Here is a 15,865-nt window from a genome sequence, read left to right as displayed (position 1 = left end):
CCAGGCGGCTCTTTTAATCTCACCTGACAGTCTTGGGGCCTGCCTCTTACTTCTGGTTGAGTTTACATATACAAAGATGAAAAATCTGTAGTTGAACTTGAGGGAAATTAGAAGTGTCGCATGTAAACAGTGAGTTATTATCTAGAATTCAGAAGAAAACATGCTTTAAAAAAAAATTTTTATTGGGGTATAGTTGATTTAAAATGTGTTAGTTTCTGCTGTACAGCAAAGTGAATCAGTTATACATATACATATATGCACTCTTTTTAAAATTCTTTTCCCATATAGGTCATTACAGAGTACTGAGTAGAGTTCCCTGTGCTATACAGTATGTCCTTATTAGTTATCTATTTTATATATAGTAGTATGTGTATGTCAATCCCAATCTCCCAATTTATCCCTCCCCTCCTTTTCCCACCTGGTAAACATAAGTTTTGTTTTCTACATCTGTGACTCTATTTCTGTTTTGTAAATAAGTTCATTAAAACATGCTACTTTTAATAAAAACATAGTAATTTGATTTTGGTCCATTAAATCATACCTCGGAGATCTTGCAGGTTCAGTTCCAGACTACTGTAATAAAGCAAGTCACAGGAATTTTTTGGTTTCCCAGTGCATATAAAAGTTATGTTTATACTATACTGTAGTCTATTAAGTGTCTAAAAAAACAATGTACAACCTTAATTAAAATATACTTTATTGCTAAAAAATAGTAACCATCATCTGAGCCTTTAGCAAATTGAGTCATAATCTTTTTGCATATCACCATAACAAATAATAATAATAATGAAAACTTTTAAATATTGGGAGAATTACCAAAATGTGACACAAAGTGAACAAATGCCGTTGGAAAATGGCGCCAATAGACTTGCTGGATACAGGGTTGCCACAAACCTTCAATGTATAAAAAACACAGTATCTGCAAGGTGCAATAAGACGAAGTATACCTGAAATTCTGCTGTTTATAGGCACAACACATAATTCTTAAATATCAAGCATGAGTAAAATTGTGCCTTATTTATTTTTATTTTATCAGACAGTTATAACTTTAGCAGTTTTTCTACCTATGAGGGTAATGTTCTCATAAAATATAAAAATGTAAAGAAGAAAGATAAACTTTTCTATAATCCAATTATGATTGGAAACATTTTGGATTTATTACAATTTCTCTCTCTATGTATTTATGAAGATAGATGTAGATATATTTAAATTAACATGAGGGACATAAGCTATATTTTGTTTATACCTAAACAATGTACATCTTAAGAATATTCATAATTGAAATTTATTCAGTAGTTAAAAATACTGAGGTAGACCTATTAATGCTAACGTGGAAGGGTATATTCTTGGGTTTTTTTAAAGCAAATTTAATATATTCCATTTTTGATTAAAACAATAAAAATAAATACAATATCTGTGTGTATGTGTATTTATAGATAGATGCTCTTGAGAATAATTACATCAGAAAGGTTGGAGCACAGATGGAGGACTCTCAAATATTTTACTGAATGTAAGGCTGTACTGCTATAATGTGTTATAAGAGGAATATATTATTTTGTAGTATGGATGTATAAATTTTAACATTCATATTTACATGTCAATACATATAATGCTAGACAATCATTTTAACATTCAGTTTTATAAATATTACAGATTTCTTAACCTTATGAGGAACACTTAGGCTGCTATATTTTTAAAAATATAAACCATGTTGTAATGCATGTATTTGTATATAAATCTATGTGCTCTTGTCTTTTTGTTTCTATGGAGTAAATTCCCAAAGTGAAATGATAACGTCCCAGTTTGTGCTTGACACCGATTTCCAGATTGTTTTCCGGAATAGTATTACCAGTTTTTTCTAGCACCTTACCATAGGTGCTAGTACGTCATTATGCATGTATGTCTCATGAGGAAATTGTGATTTCTCTTACTTAGAAATTTTACTGATTCTCTCTCACCTCTGGATTGGAAAAAATAACTTCATGTCATCAAGAAATGACCGCTGTCTTTTCAATGATGAAAAGCTTTGGATGAAAGCTGTCTTTTCAGTGACCTTTGTTTCATAGGGCACACTGCATTAGCTTAAGAGGAGTGGAGCTAGTCTCTAAAATAGGTGATTAATTTGTATTGTTTAGGCACTGCTATAAATAGCCACAATTGATGTTATCATAAAGTATCATGGCTTCAGAAAAAGCAGAATCTCTCAGGTGTGCCCCTTACTGGGTGATTTAAGCCTCACTCCTCAGAATCTTTTACATATATCATTAGATTGTTAAAGAAAATTATGTTAAATAATATCTGTAAAGTGCCTACCACAGTGCCATATGGTAGGAGTTATAGAAAGTAATCTTTAACCAAATAACTTCTTTGTGCAGTATTTACTTTCTTTCTAATTAAAAGAAAAGGCAAAATATTATTCATGGGATATAGTTAAAAACTGACATAATATGCTAATGTTATAGCAGATATGCATATTACTCTGTTTTTTCAAATCTGTAGTAAACTTCACTGTTTTAAATTTTGGTCAAGGATAGTCCTTGTGATTCAACTAATTTCAAAGGATAATGAAATAAAAGTAAACTTTATTCTTCTGTTTTGCATGATAGATATGTGTAACACCTTTGTACTGGTTTCCTTGAGAATAAAAGTAGGTGCAAATACCTAAGTATAAAAATCAAAAATCTGTCAAATTCTGTTCCGCATTTAACGTAGAATGATATTTATGTTTGCAGTAATTTTTCCTTCAAAATGTAAGTACATGTGGGTATTCATTAGGTAGCTTATATTTATGAGGTGAGAAAGGAAAGAGAAGGCACTGAAGGATATACAGTTGTGGAAGAGATGAATGAAGGGGCTCAGGATCAGGAATGCAAAGGAGCAGACGAAATATTATCTGATGCCATGAGCTCTGGAAACACAGGAATCTACTCAGTAGTTAACAGCCATGCTCTGAGGCTCCTTGGACATACTCAGATGCCATCAGTGAGTTCTGAGTCAATGTGTGCTTTATAGGACTCCTATAAATGAGCTATGAGCTAAGCTCAAGGATAAAGTTAAATTCTGAATGTCTTGTAATTTGAATTTTTTTCCTTAACAATTTATCAAATTTCTGTTTCAACTAACAAGGAAGAATATTTTAAGCTATTCTATCTTTAGAATATTTAATTTATTCTATTTTTACTGCCTCATCACTTCTTAAATTTCTTTTTGTTTCTTCTGATGATCTTTTTTTAATGCTTTTTAAGACATTTCTACCATCCTCTTGCTGCTAATTTCTCTGTGGAAATGTTGTTCCTCCTGGTTTTCCTCTGAGTCCCTGCCATATATCTCCCTCTGGCCTTGCTTTGGCTGCAACTATTCAGTTGTAAAATCCATCAGGTGAAGATTACCAAACTGTTTTCTCTTCTGAGTAAAGTGGTATCACCCTCACCTCCTGTGGCTCTTTGTCTACTTTGAATTAACTTCCTGAATGACATAAGATTCAGCACATACACACACACAGATATTGTAATGAAAGTCTTTTATGTCTTGGTTTGTGATTTATAATTTGTTTCATCAAGTATAAAACTCAAAAGTGGAAATGTTAAGAGTTAACTGATACAGCTTAATCGGTCATTTCCAATTTTGATGTCAGTCTATTAACCTACTGATTAAAAGGGCATTGCAGAGGGTTAGTTTGCATTTGTTTTTGGAGTCCTTTATGATTTCTTTCTTAATGTTCTCAGCAGTGTACCATTAAAGTTTTTTGCTTCAGTTCACATTCTGATTGCCCCTGAATCTGTATAATTCACAGTAGGAAGGGTAGTGTTGATTCAGACAAATTATTGATCTGTGTATTTTGGCAGGCAGAGTGTATACATCTTAGAGTTGCCCCATTTTGTACTTTTATAAGTGTAACCAATTCACAGTACTATAGAGATGTCTTAGTAGCTACCCCCAAATTCCCTACTATATTGAACATTTTTCTACAAAGAATAAAGAATGAGTGATTAGAAGACAATAATTATACATTTGGTGAATGTATTTAATGTGATTATTATATTTTCTAGTATTTTCATGCATATAATTTCATACGGTCTGCTTTTACATATATCTTCCTGTTTCTCTAAAGTATTGATATATTCTAATTCTGTGAGTAGATATAAGTAGTAATCTCATTTTGGCTTGAGGACACCAAAGCCTAAACCTGCATCATTCAAGATTTTTTCAATTCCAGTTGTCTAAAATTCCCTTAAAATTAGTTAATAGCAAAAAGAAAGCACAATGGTTCCCTAGCTTGTAAAGTACATGATCTGTCTTCAGATACATTTGGATCGAACTGGATCCAGGTCATAAAGTCACAAACAGGTTCCTCTCCGTCCCTCACCTCCTTTTTCATTTGTATTGGCTCCGTTCTCAGACAGAGGTACAGAGGTGCCATCAAGGTTTATATCCGCTGATACGGAACTTCCTGAGAAGGAATGTGCTTCTTTCCCAATGGCTCCCTCAAAAGGCCTGGATTTAACTGATAAGCCAAGCTTGTGTCACTTGGCCATGCCTGAAGCAGTGGTTGTTATCAGGCCTATAACACCTGGAGCTAGGAGATTGGGTCAGGGAATAGATGGGAGGGAAAAGGGTTCTGCTCTAATAGGAAGAGATGGCTGAGGAGACAAAACAATAGCGTCCCATCAAAGATGTTACACGATTTCATCAGATCATATTCTTGGTCTTCTGAATTCCATGTTCTACTCTTTTAGTGTCCCATTTAGATGCGTTATAAGATGAAATGACATATAAAGACTCACCTTTAGGAGAATCCTTTAATGTCTATTTCATTAAAGAACAAGCCTATTCTAACTGTCTTTAAAGGAGATGTTAGGAATCTCAGGATACAAACAAACTATAATCTTTAAAAAAAAAAAAAAAGTGAGAATTCTGGTTTGACCTTTTCCCTCGACCCCACTATTCTTTCCAAGTTTTGTTTTCTTAGCTTTTTTCCACTCCTTTTGCCTTTTGAAGATATAGGTGCTAATAGGAAAATCTTTCAAACAATACCTACTTTCTAACATATCAACAGATAGGCACTACTCCAGACAAAATTAGATACCTCCCCATTACCCAGCATGTGGCATTATATTAAGAATGTTGATTTACTTGTTTGTCTAAATCATTTTGGACTTCCCAGTCTTATTGCCCAAACTCATAATTGTGTTTGATGTCAATAACACAATAATATTTATAAACGTTGAATGAGTGAATCAAACTGTAAAGCACTTAGAGACAAATGAAAAAAAAGATAATTGTGAAAGCATATGTTCATATGGGAAAAGGGATATTCAAGAGACCCAAGAGTCGGCAAGCAAAGGCATTTCCTCATGGCAATAAAACAATAATTAGTTAAATCAATCTATTTTCAAAGTAGGAAATAACCAGGTTAATTAAAGTAGTGAAGGGACAGGGAATCTTCAAGTTAAGATCTAAGGTACAAATGTGAATATGCAAATCAATTCTTATTTTTTTCTTCAAAGACCACTTCCTCATCTAAATTGATATTACTGGTGCTAACATACTTGAGATTCTCAGTTACTCTGCTCTATAATTATGACATATTTAAAGAGCTTTATAGCCTTCATTTTTCTAAATTTATCTAATTTGATCTTTACAACGTGAGGTGCATTATCATTTTAAAGATGAGAAAAATGAAGCTAAGAAAGATAACATGACTTACAGTAGATAACATGACTAATAAATTACAAAGCTAAAGCTCTAAGTCCCATTAGATTTCTGTGAAACTTTTACTTTTTCACATTTCTATGAGAAGTTACTACTACAGTTTCGTATATAGAGCACAATATAAAAAGCTAAACACACAATAAGTGCATAAAAAGTTGTTAAGGACACATATTAATATGATTTGTTTGCATATCTATTGTTTTATTTGTCCAGAAATATCTATATCAATTTCTACATTATTCTTCAAATCATGCTTAAAATAGATCTTTAATATAATTTAATTTTTGGTTTGGGTAAATAATATATGAAGTATCGGGTTTTCAATTTTTATAGGCATTTGGAATTCATATTTACATGAACCCAAATTTCTGGTGTGTTTTTGGTTTGCATATTCCTAGATTTCAAATTAGAAAGAATCAGTCTGTTAACAACATAAAAAAATCAATTTTAATTCATTACATTGAAAAAAAGTAAATATAAACCATATTGATGAACATAAATTTTTAATGCAAGAAGCTAATTTGAGCTCCAAATATCAGGATAATTGGATGTATTGGACACCAGCTGGAAGTGCAGAGAATACTTCCCCTTGATATTGACTCTTCTCTAGATCAATAGCAGTTCCAAATGTAGTAAAAAGCAGACACAATTTAACAGGACCTAAATTATTAAGGCCAGTGCATTGTTGCTAGAGAGTTCATTAACAATCCCATCAATACAGTGTGGTTCATGGATGCCAGTAAGAGCTTCATGGAACATTTTAAAAGAGAATGAGATAACTCAATGGACTGATTTTAGTGGAAAAATTTAATTAGGTAAGAATAATTACATTAGTTAAATGAAACTTTTAATTGAAAACCTGTTGGCATTGTCTTAACTGCTTCACAGCTGTTCCTTAATCATTTATATTTAAAAAGTGAAGAGTTTCTCTACATGGTGTTTGAGAAACATCTAAACATCTTGGAATTTGTGTATAAATGTTTAAAGTAGTTTAGACGGTGGCAGTAAAAACAAATAGGATATAGGATTTTCTGCTTGGGAAATGGTGCATTTCAAAGATATATATAGGAAAGAAAGAAAATTATATAGAAAATATTCACGATGAATATATATAATTCTTGGAAAGAATGCAAAATATTCGTCTCCTAAAGCCTTCACAATTCTAGCATAACACTCCATGGACTAAATTTCATATCTTGTAAAGATCTAAAAGCTTGCAGAGAAATAATGCTGTTTTGTAAAATTATCTTGTTGACTGTTGTTAAAGAAAATGGCATCCAGCAAGAGTTCTTGCAAGACTGAAAGCCCAAAATTGTATAGTATAAACATAAAGAGCCAATGAAAACTCTTACTCTCAAAATGAACATTTAGACTTCCTGTTCAAAATAGGTGAAATTGCTGCCACAATTTTTTTGGTAGCTTTTAGCTTAAGACAGAGAATATTGGTTTGAAGAGACATAGAGACTTATTCAAAGTCACAAATTTACAGGAACACCAAACAAATAGATCCATTAATTACTCATTGCATTAATCCTGGCCCTGGCCATTTCTTTTCTGAATCCCAGCAACACTATCGTCTGATACTGTTTCCTTCGCTTAATCTTCAAAGCATTGCTTAACTTGAATTTTCTTCCTAACTCATCAATTTGACTGTGAGGCTGAACCCATTCTATTCTTTTCCCTTCTCCTTTCTTTATCTTTCTTTTAAGCTCTTCTTCCTTTTAGCTCTCATGGGTACTAAATACCATACAGGTAGGTACAAAATTCCATATTCCTTTCAAAGGAATTCCTTTAAAGGATTTTAAAGGTCTTTCACCATGCAGTTTCTGGAATCTCCTTTTATTCAACTAATCTGCAATACAGGAATCACTCTGATTAGTTAAAAACCATGAAGTACAGGCATATTATTACCCTAACTCTGTAAGAGGGACAAAAGATGATAAAATCCTGGCATATTAGTAAATGACTTTGGATAAGAGAGAAAGCCTTTTAGTTTTTCTCTACAGAGTATCAGGAAGCCAGGGTGGGTTTTAATGTGTGTGAGAAGTTTAACAGTGAAGTTGAAACAACAAAGAAAATATTATACAGGTATTGGCAGATTTTATTGGACCAGGTAGGAATTGGGTAGATTCTGAATGCAGACAATGGCTGATGAAAAGTAAACTTTGATTTCCCTTATTTATAGATTTGTATGAAATGTTGGTACAAAGTTTATTGCAAAAGTGCACAAAGCATAGAGCATTATGGGGAGGCGATGGATAAATTAGGATTTTGATTGTATTACAAAGGCCAATATAAAAACAGAATGAAAGGTGATTTTCTAGGAATGCAAATGTCCACCTGGTTCTAGTCCCTCCTTTTACAGATGAAGAAACTGAAGACTAGAAAAAACTACAAGGCAGATTTGTCCAGGTTCACATTGCTGGTAGGTTGTTACCTGTCCAACAGCAGTCCTTCGTCTAGTAACAAAATGCAAGATACTGTAAAATTTTACCACTTATATTTAAGTTCTAAACTTGTCAGATAACGTGTGTGTATTCAGTAACTTTTTTTTTTTTTTTTGAGCACTGAATTGTGGCATTGTGTATACACCACAGTTTACAGGGATCAAGTTGTTGTTGTAGGATAATTTCCTTCCTGCTCCTTCTCCTTCCAGAATTTGATCTGCTTTCTTGAACAGCACGAAGCCTGTTCCCTTATTTAGGCTAACAGTGGGTGCAGAAGGGTTGAAACATTATACTTTCTAAACTGGTCCCTTGTTTTGGATAGTATCCATCTTGACAAGATTACCACTCTTCTGGTGATCATCGTCATCATCATCTAACACCTGCCTATGCACCACGAGCCAGGGATTGTGCAAACTGCTTTAATGTATTATCTCATGCAGTCTGTGTAGTCCACGCAGCTGCTGGTAAAGAACTCCGTTTCAGAGTAGTACAAAGAGCCGGCAACACAGTAAGCATAATGGCAGCTGCAGTGTAACTGGGAGAATTGTCTCTGACAATTGGCTGCCGACTGGGTCTGAGGGCATTTCTTCTTCAATCCCTCAGTTTCGTTAGCAGCCACTGTGCACCTGCTCCGTGCCGGGCGGAGTGCTGGCTGCAGTGTGCCAGCTGAATGAGCAAACCCCAGCCTGCCTTCCATGTGTGACCCTCACCCTTGCTCAGAGTGGTGGATGATCCTCTGTCCCATTTAGGCTTGTGCTGATTGTGCGAGGGAGCTCCAGAGGTCAGAATCCAGCCCTTTCCCCACCAACCTTAATATTCATGTCTTCTAATCGAAGAATCAATATTAATTGTTTTTCTCTTGGAACTATCTGGTTTATAAAAGTGGTTTTTCCAACAAGGAAAAGATATGGCAGATCATCGTTTTTCATTTTCAATTATAAAATGAAGAAACAAGGCAAATGGGGATTTAAATATTTTTTTATTATTTGTTTTAGATAAAAGATCTAGTCAATGGGCTGATTCATTTTGTTGTGCAGTAGAGACTAACACAACATTGTAAAGCAACCATACTCCAATAAAAATTAATTTAAAAAAAGATCAAGTCAATGAAAGAGCCAGGATTCATAAACTTAAACTCCATGTATTAGACCATGCTGCTCTTTGTGCTATGCACTATACTTCAGATGGGAATACAGAAATGAGCAAAATCTGAGACGTAGGAGTTCCAGAATGGATCTGCCACCTGCCAGCTAGCATTCAGATCTCAAAGGAGACCTGCCTGCACTTATTTAATGGAAAGATAAATGTGTTCACGGAACTGTTACTATAAATTCATTTAGAAACAGGACAGAGGCTGCACTCACATTCTTCCCAGGTCTGAGCTACTGGCAGATTTGGTTCACTGTACCTCTGGGAGGGAATACCTTCTAGCTAGATGGCAAAGTGTGATTGTTATTCAGAGCTTCCTAATACCTATTTCTTTTACAGTTTAAATGAACTTCTTGGTTGAATTCATCAATTTATTGAAAAATGCTTTTATACACTTACTATGGGCAAGTCAATATATGGGATACTGTGCATGGTATTACAAAGATAGGTATGGTTATTATCCAAAAGATGCTTGTATCAAGAAAGGAAGATAAAAAATGAGAAAGCATAAATAGTTTTATTAAAAGTAGAATGTTCAAGGAGGAAAGAAGATACAGATCAGTGATGCTTAGTTTGTGAGGATTCTAGATACTTATAGAATAAAATGAAATCTATGAACCATCTTCCCAGAAAAATGCATGATCAGTTTTAATAGCTGTGTTGGAGTAAAATTGATGTATTATACTTCCCATATTTAAATTGTACAATTTGATAGGTTTTGACCTAAGTATACACCCATATAACCATCACTATAATCAAGATATGATCATATATCACATCACTCTTAAGTCTAGTTACATTTAAATGTAAATTATTAAATACAATATTGGGTGTGTTTGGAGCCCAGGTCAAGAGCCCAAATATGCAAAAAGTGCTTCAGCAGAATGACATTGTCATAAGTGTAACTCTGCTGGCATAATAGAGAAGATAAATGGGAAAAGGCTGGGTTCCAAGTTCTCCCAGGCAAAACTCAATGGGGTACCCGAAAGCCATGTTACCTGGGGAACGGAATATTCCAAAAGACTGCCTCACCATTGGGAAGAAAGATAAATACCTTTGATTTTTTTTTTTTTAATTCTCTATTTTTTTTTTAGTTTATTCTTTTTTTTTTTTTTTTTTTGGCTGCATTGGGTCTTCGTTGCTGCACGCGGGCTTTCTCTAGTTGCAGCGAGCGGGGGCTACTCTTCATTGTGGTGCAGGCTCGTCATTGCGGTGACTTCTCTTGTTGCGGAGCACGGGCTCTAGGCGCGCAGGCTTCAGTAGTTGTGACTCGCGGGCTCTAGAGCGCAGGCTCAGTAGTTGTGGCACATGGGCTTAGGTGCTCCGCAGCACGTAGGATCTTACCAGACCAGGGATCTAACCCTTGTCCCCTGCGTTGGCAGGCGGATTCTTAACCACTGCACCACCAGGGAAGTCCTACCTTTGATAGCTTTTTGCAAAGAGAAGTCTTTAGAGTATCAGAGAGATTTTATGTAGCGATGTTCTCTTCTATGATCATATGTAGTTCAAAATTGTTCATTTCTAACTGTTTCGTCCTTCATGCGAATAAAGGCTATGTTTTAATTTTTTATGACTCCTAGAACATCTATCCCAGAACTTTACAAAAAAAGATGTTTAATGATGATGATTATAGTGATCAGAAACTGAAATAACATGTGCACTCCATATGGACATGCTTGGTAATTTACTGCTTAGTACCAGAATCTTCTGTAAATGAAATCTAAGTACATAGAAATATTTTAACTAGTCACAGTATCCATTATTATTCCTGTTTTTATATATTTGGAAATGTTTCAATCATACATCCCAAATCAGAAATATTTAGCAATGGTAAATTTTATCATCTGAAACTTTTGAGAGCATCTAATCTCCCTGATTCTTCAATTATTTAAAAATATGCAGTGGACTTTTTCAGAGCATAAAAGAAATGTAAGCATACTTATATTTCAGTGTTCTTTCAATACTTTAAAGTCTCATCAGACTTGAGGTTACTTGAGGTAGATGAAATAGCACTGGGTGACTAAACCAATTTCTGTGGCAATAGCTCAACCATAGAAATTAGCAGTCATCACTCTTCCACCTGCATCCACGTTGCACACTCCATGACTAAAAGTAATTAAACTAGATATGAGATAAACCCAGCAATAAGTTAGGGAGATGGTTAATGTATATTTAAAATGTATGAGAAGGCACTTCTTGTGATCTTCTCAAACCATCCATTTAAAAAGATCATTGTTGTTTTACTGAAATGTGTAGGACTGTATTGCACAGTTTTAAAGGTTTGCAAAACAAGTTTTTGGCTGACAGACATTCTTTGTAGGTTAACTAACTTATTTTGGAAAGAAAAATAAAGTTCAACTCCAGTCTATTCTGAGATGGGCTCTCAAGGAGGCTCGTATTGCTATTGATAGATGCTTGACCTAGTAGTGAAACTCGGAGGGCTGCACTTGACTCTGTCTGTACCTACCTAGACTGTGCTTCCTTCTGGTCTGTATTCCCAGGGTGAGCACATATTCTAGCTTTCCAAAAAGTGTGATCTATTTATATATGTGAGTAATTATACTGGAAAGAGAGAAAATAGGATGGATTGTTTTGTCTTCCTTGCTGATTTATTTTTTCTCTCTGCCTAGATTTTGTCTTTGTAGTTTAGGATCTGAATGACTACAACTTTATCTAACCCCCTTCTATGGATTTTAATAATCAAATTGTACACATACTCCATTTTAATTTAGTTGGTTAAAATACAGTTATGCTTACCTCTGAAGTTTTTTTAGAGGTAGCTATTATGTACAAGGAAAAAAATTTGACTTGGAACACAAATGAACTTTTATTTGAATCTCAGCTCAGAGATATACTGTCTATGGGACATAATTGTCTGGTATTCAGCAGAACCTCCAAAAATATGAGATCTGCTGCCATCAGTTTCCCCTCCATTGCCTGTCATAGTTTCAGTGGGAATATGGTTTAGGGGAGATAGTTGGTTATGGTAGTTAGGATGGTGGTTCTAAGAATTAGACCTTGTCTGAATTGTGTTTTTAAGGCTTGTTCCTGAGTCTTATTTCTGCCAGAGTCTTATTATGGTAGTTTGGATGGTAGTTCTAAGAGCTAAGCTTTGTCTGAGTCTTGTTTTCTAAGTCTTGTCTCTCAAGGTGATGAGACCTTGAGAAGATTACTTCAACCTTGCTAAGCCTCAGTTTTCTCCTCTCTAAATGATAAGAGTAATATCACCTGAAACATAGGGTCTTTGTGAAATGCATATAGAGAAATGGACACAGTGTGGCGTAGAGTAAGCATGCAATGTAACTTGACAGTAATGATAATAGAAAAACGATGACAAAGTAATTAACCTGTGTGTCTCCTCTACTTTTCTCCTCTTCTGTTCGACTCCTCCCTTCTTTCCTCTTATTTTTCCATTGAGAGAAGAGTCAAGGCAAAGGACTATAGAGTCAAAATGAGAGGGTAGAGGACTTCGCAAGAGCAGCTCAATCAAACTCTACAATTTAGAGTTGGGAGTAAAGATGCCCCTAAAGCCTGATCTTGAAAGATACTCTAGTACCTTTGCCTTTTGTAAACCTAATGAGCAGCAACTGTATAGAATAAATCTACTTCTTTCATGACCTTGTTCCTGGTTAATGTTACTAACTTTCTGACTAACCTATTATAGACTTAATCTCATACCTCAATGTATTTCTTTTTTTGTGAATTTATATTTACCAGTTCTCCACGATCTATACTTTCCCTTACTTCGTAGTACATTTTCATTATGTAAATATTTACTGCTTATTAAGAAATTATATAGATTAATGTATTCAAGTACTTATTGATATTTCTTATATTTTGTAACTTTAAAATAATTTAAACTGTTTTGCTTTATTAAATATAGAGCACTGAGCAAGAAACTAGAGAAAAGTATGTAAATTATGGATAGATTTTCTAGAGTCAAATCCAGCTCCACCTCTGTATGCTATGATTTTTAGACCAGTTACTTAACTGTTCTCTGCTTCAGTTTCCTATTTTATACAGACCCAGTGAATTTCCAACTGCATGATGGTTATGAGAATTAAAGGAAATGATTTAAGGAAAGTGCCTCGCACATAGTAAATACTGAACAAAAGGAAATGATAGGAAAGTGCCTCACACATAATAAATACTGAACAAATGTTAACTAGTAGTATTACTAAATTAAGGAAAAATTTCAAGCTTATACATTCTCGTGAAAATAAGAAACCACTTTGATAATCTGGAGTTTTCTCAAAGCTTTCCAAAGTTGAAAGAATTTACATATGTACAGTATTGCAAAGAATACAGTAAAGGAAAGTCTGACAGGATATCAAGTTTAAATGGAAAACAACTCCATATTATCACATAAAACAACTAGTCTAAAAGTAGGACAAAAAAAGCACCCTAAGCAGATGAAAATATCAGAGAGAGTAGTTTCAGAAGTTCTACTTATTGCTTCATAATAAATTAACGTATTTTTAAACTGGAAATTCAAGAAGAAATTTGATCAACAACTTTTTAATTATAATTTTTTTCTCTAGTATTTATCTTATAGTTTAATAAATATTGTCTTCCTTTTATAATTATATTTAAAATCACAGATCTTAAATAGTTTTATTATCATCTAGTATATCGTGTGATCTAGAAGCTAAAACTATGTACCAAAAATGATTTTCAAATTTTTAATTAAGCAAAATTCTTTCCTAGCATTGTCATTTTAGATAAGGTTACTATTCTAGGATTTTCATATAAGTCAGTAAGTCATGGCAGGATAGTAGTAATATCATAGTTTGTGTTCTTTTAGTTATTTTGTGACAGTAGATCAAAATTTTCATCTTGGGAATAATTGCAATGGTATTTAGTAAACTTCCATCTTAAAAAAATGCAAAAAGTAAAGAAAAAGGAAAAAATATAAATTCTACTCACTACTATCTCCCAAGAGTAATTATTAGTATCATTTTAGTGTATTTTCTTCCCTTCAATTTTTTTTGGTTGTTATTCATATAACATGCAGTATGATGTTTAAGAATACTTGCTGTGAGCAGTGAGGCTGTTTGAATCTGGACCTCTCCGCTTCTTACCTGTGTGACTTTGTTTAGTTACTTAACTTCTCTCAACCTTGGTTTTGTCATTTGTAAAGTGGGAACAATATCAGTGTTTTTATTAAACCATTATTGTGAGAATTAAATAAGTTGAATACTACATATTAAATACTCATAAAGATGTATATAATGGTTTATGCTAGAAATACAGCTCTGTATAAGCTATTTTTGCAGTTAGCATTTTACCACTTGCAATTTCTCATCTGAATGATTATTTTTCAAAACATGATTTTTAATGTTTATGTGAAATATCATTGTGATTTTATTGTGTTTCATTATTTTGAACATTCAGTAGATTTCCACTCTTTTTTATTTTTTTTAAATAAATAATGTATGTAGCTTTTGTTCTTATCTTTGGTTTTTCTCAGGGCAAATTCCAGAAAGAGAAATTACTAGGTGAAAAAGAACATGGATATTTCAAAAACTCCCTTGTGGTGTAATCTGCAAAATTGCCCCTTATCTTCCCTTTAGTAGTATCTGAAAGTGTTCATATCTCTATACACTTGTTGACAGTGATTTTTTAAAAATTCATTTTATTTTAAAATCAAATGTGTCTTTCATATCTTGGTAACTTTTTTTTATAACCATCCATGTGGTATATGAAATATGTCCTCTGAGTGTTAACTCAGGCCAAAGACAAATATCAGTCTAATCCTCAGGCTCGTGCTATGTGCCTGTATCAACTCCACTACTCTAATTTTCACTGTGCTGCCATCAGAGTGTGTGAAAGTAGTCAGCTGGTATTTACCAAATGAAGGTTATGAATCTGAGCTCTATTCCCCAAAGATTTATGAACTATAAAATGGTATTATTATTATGTTCTGTCACTGCATTGTGCTGTTTAGCTGCCTTCCATTTTATGTGGTTAAGTTCCTGAGGATACATTTGCATGAAAGCTACTGTGTGTACTCATTTTGTATTGTATTGTGGCAAACGCTATTAATCTACAGGGTTCCTATTCATTTTGGAATTCATTTCACAGCTCACTAATTGTGTGAATGAGAAGAGGAAATATATGCTTTTATTCCAAACCATGCCAAGCAGATGGCCCAAAGTTCCTTGCTGCCCGCATTGTCAGTGGCTCTCTTCTGTAGGTAGTGAGCCTGGCATCGGTCCGTCAAACACAATGTGAGGGTCCATTTAACACAGCACTTGACAGTTACTGAGCCTCTGGTTTGTTATGACTTATAAACATTTTATTTTTTTATCATCCACCTCTAAAGTGGTCAGTCATTTGAGCAGGTGCAAACACAGTAGAATTCATATTCGTCTTACTTGAGAAGCCGAAATGAATTTTTATTCATATGGAAATTTGGGGAAAAGAAGACAGTACAGGGGATTAAGCTTAGTTTCTTGAAAAGGGATTAACACGTATTGAGATTCAACACTCTAGCATCATTTCTGAGACTGAACCTTTTGAAAAGCTGAATTGCAGAAAAAATTAGGGTTTATATC

The 15,865-nt window shown here is 33.9% G+C and overlaps 1 protein-coding gene across 7 annotated transcripts in view; it reads left to right on the top strand.

Moving 5' to 3' along the window:
• Window positions 1-15,865, top strand: part of GRIK2 (glutamate ionotropic receptor kainate type subunit 2) — a 639,626-nt gene that overhangs the window by 390,708 nt on the left and 233,053 nt on the right. The gene's annotated exons all lie outside the window — the stretch shown is intronic.

Source organism: Balaenoptera acutorostrata, chromosome 14, assembly GCF_949987535.1.
Source record: "Balaenoptera acutorostrata chromosome 14, mBalAcu1.1, whole genome shotgun sequence".
Lineage (NCBI taxonomy): Eukaryota > Metazoa > Chordata > Mammalia > Artiodactyla > Balaenopteridae > Balaenoptera > Balaenoptera acutorostrata.
The sequence above is the reverse complement of the archived record's forward strand: the minus strand, read 5'-3'. Positions and strand labels throughout refer to the sequence as shown.